The following is a 3,500-nucleotide window of genomic DNA, read 5'->3' as shown; positions in this document are numbered from 1 at the left end:
TTCTTGACAAGGAGAATGATGCTTTCTTATATATTGAATATCACATTCGTACCTTCATTAGTATATTTAGTTATATAATAGTAATTAAAATTACATATTTATTTCAATTGTCTATTAGTGACAGATAAGCAAATTGAACTTCGTTGTTGTGATTAAAGTATTGTTTTTTTAAAATCTTAGTTCGTAGTTCTAAACTTACTCCCTGTGGGATCGATATCTAGGACTCTATTAGAGCCCTATATTATTTGAGCGATACGTATACTTGCGTTGATAAGTGTGACTTTACAATTATTGAATATTTATTACGTCCATATTTATCTTATATTTTTAAGCATATATAAAGTCACGGTCAATCCGTTTAGCTTGTGAAACCTTTTATGTATGGCCGACAAATTACCCTACCTAATACAAGGATTATATATGATTTATTTTATCTAGATTTTTAGTCCCCTATAGAAACAAGCTTTCATAGTTAATTACATCTTAAATGACCGTGGTCACTTAAAAAAACTCTCGATTAAGATCACTGATTATGCCTTCAAGATTTCAAAGTTTATGTTTCAAAGTTTGGACACGAGAAATTCAAATAGGAATGACTCAAATATGAATAATTACTTTAAGGAATCAAAATAATAAAGAGTAGGAGATGTCACAGATACAAGGAGAACCTTGATGACTTCCCATCCATCCTATTATTTGGCTTTATGTCTTTGAAATGATGTTATTCAATGTTTAATCATGCAATTTATTTTAGAATTTATGACTTACATTCACACGATATTCAATCGTGCATATAACCTAGAAAGATATGAGGATTTACACTGTGCCGTACGACAACCTCGGAATCCTAAAAGTATTAGGACTTATATTGCACAACAGGATTGCGCAAAAGACTAAAAGAAAAAGTGACGATTTACGTTGCGCTAAGCAAACTATCTCGAAGCCTTGTAGGTTATGTTATTTATTCTAGAGAAAGGTTTAGCTGATTTGGACTTGTTTTGCTGCTGCAGATTGTCATCTTTCATCCGCTACGTAATGGTCGTGCTGCCCACGAAGAGTTGTTCCATGTCCCATGTAGTAGCAGTTTTAGATTTAGTGTCTTATATGTGAGTGTGCAATATTGTTATTTGGTGACTTACCGCTGTATATCTCCTAAGCGAGACTACATCCAAAAGGTTTTGTAGTTAACTTAAAACATGCATAAACAAACTATGCTATAAGGAAGTGCAGTAAATGAAAACAATGTAAAGTGCAGTAAATAAAAGCGGCAGTAAAGAAAAGGAAGTAAAATGTACATTATAAAAGAATAGTAGAATGTGCAATAAAGAGTAAAAATGCTGTGAACATAAAATAATTTTGTATATCTGGCGGGTCTGCTGCTTCCTGTAAATGGGATTAGGTATAAGCAAACAAGTATAGTGGAGAGTTTAGCAGGTGGGGGCGAATATGCATTTATATTCAAAAGAATAAACGACAAAGTATCACTTGAAAGAGAAAACTCAAGGGAAATCACAACTGACCCACATAATTTCGAAGAAAACTGTGGGAAACACACGAAAAAATCCGAAGAAAACTGTAAGCGTTCAGGTCGAGAAGCACTCAGAATCAGGGCCCTAGGTTAAAATCAACATACTAAGTAAAAAGTCTCCAGCCTAACAGCCACAGAAAGAGATAATTCCGAACCTGAATCATACGACTGACCCGTGAGTTTTCAGAAAATATTTAAGAAATATTTCTTTTTTTTTAAAGAAATTTTGATTTGTCATGCATTTAATATATATATATATATATATTTAAAGAAATTTTCATATCTTAAAAAGTGAATGAGTCAATCATATTGTCAGGCTGGAACTTTCAACTATCTGTAAAAGCAAGGGGTAACTTTTTACTAAGTATTAGAGAGACGGTACTGCCAATTCTTCATCCCCTTGAGGTCACTGAGTCAGGATTGTGCTAAGACTTCTCACACATACCTAGATGTTTTTCGCATTATTGTTCTGAACCCTGAAACCATCTAACTTACGACCTTGTTTGATGGTTCATATATAACGACGACTATATATGCGCGCTTATGACTCATACATAAGCACCTAAATCAAACCAAGAAGCAAGGAAAGAAATGAAGAAAAATGGGGTAAGAGAGGAGGAAAAAATCTACCTGAAAGAGCGAAGATGTAAACGGTGAATCGACCCTCAAAACCCATTTAAAACAACTCCCAATATCCAACGATACGAATATGAAGAGTTCATTTGAAATTTCTTTTCGATATTCCAAGGAAACAACATCTAAATCTCTCATAAAAAAATTAGCACTTAAAGTGCCCAAATCGGTATATAAAAACCTCAAAAAATCAGCACTTAAAGTGCCCAGATCGATGTATGAAAGCTTCCAAAAATCTGCACTTAAAGTGCCCAAAACGATGTATGGAAGCCTCCGAAAAGTTACCAAATGAACCCAAAAGTCGTCAATTTTGTATTTAAAAGCAACCACCAAGAGAGTGTTTAGAGCCGCTTTGCCAACTTATAGGCCAGTCAATATTACCAATCCTAAGACTAGCATCCTTCTCGCTGTTAGTACAATAAGAGAGTTCATGCTTATCGGCATAAAAGAAAAAAGAAACTTCAGGTTTCCTGATCCAATCTCAATGTGACAAGATTTCAAAATTAGTATTTAACCAACATATAAAACAAAATTCAAATCTCCAATATAGCAAACAAATCAACCCAAAGAAATGGGCATTTCAATCTTCCTGAAATATCAAGCAAATCAGGTTTGAAAAGAGCATCTGATTCTTCCAAAACAAGGAGGATATATCATTCTTAGTCTTTCTCACAAGCAGAAAATGTGTCGAGTAGGGGGTGCAATAGGAAGGCAAATTCCAACACAACACAAGAAGACACCAACCAACAGATTAAGAACAAGGGCAGTAGGGAAATAAGTTGAAAGTATTTGTATACATGCTGCATAAATAATTTCCCCTCAATGAAAAATCTAGCAAGTCTGGTTGCCCCTTTGTTTTCAAGTATTGACGGACAAATCATTCAAACCAAATGCAAAATTCAACAGAACATATTAGATAACATTTTAGAAATTTACCAGAATATTAATAAAAAGAGCATTTGCTTGCATACCACTCAATTCCTCTGAATTTACATATTTAGAAGCAAAACTTCACCTTATACATTTTTACCATCCAAATCTTTAATGTCACATAAGAGATACCACTTTATCAGATTTTAAGAAGTTAAATATGCCATTCAAGCATAGGTCAGGTGGCATGATGTACATATTGAAGTTTAGGTGTTCGAAATGTAACTGTATAAGAATTGAGTATTATTTATTGAAAATTTTCATAAGTAATAGAACACCGTAAATGTAAACGCACAACGATTGCATTTTCCTTTACCGAATGACTCAAATTTTTACAAATAGACCACCCAAAACTTTCAGTTTTTTGCAAAAATGCCACTCAAAACTTTCAGACTTTTGCAAAGATATC

The sequence above is a fragment of the Phalaenopsis equestris genome, unplaced genomic scaffold (genome assembly GCF_001263595.1).
Source record: "Phalaenopsis equestris unplaced genomic scaffold, ASM126359v1 Scaffold000002, whole genome shotgun sequence".
In the NCBI taxonomy this organism is placed as follows: domain Eukaryota; kingdom Viridiplantae; phylum Streptophyta; class Magnoliopsida; order Asparagales; family Orchidaceae; genus Phalaenopsis; species Phalaenopsis equestris.
The sequence above is the reverse complement of the archived record's forward strand: the minus strand, read 5'-3'. Positions refer to the sequence as shown.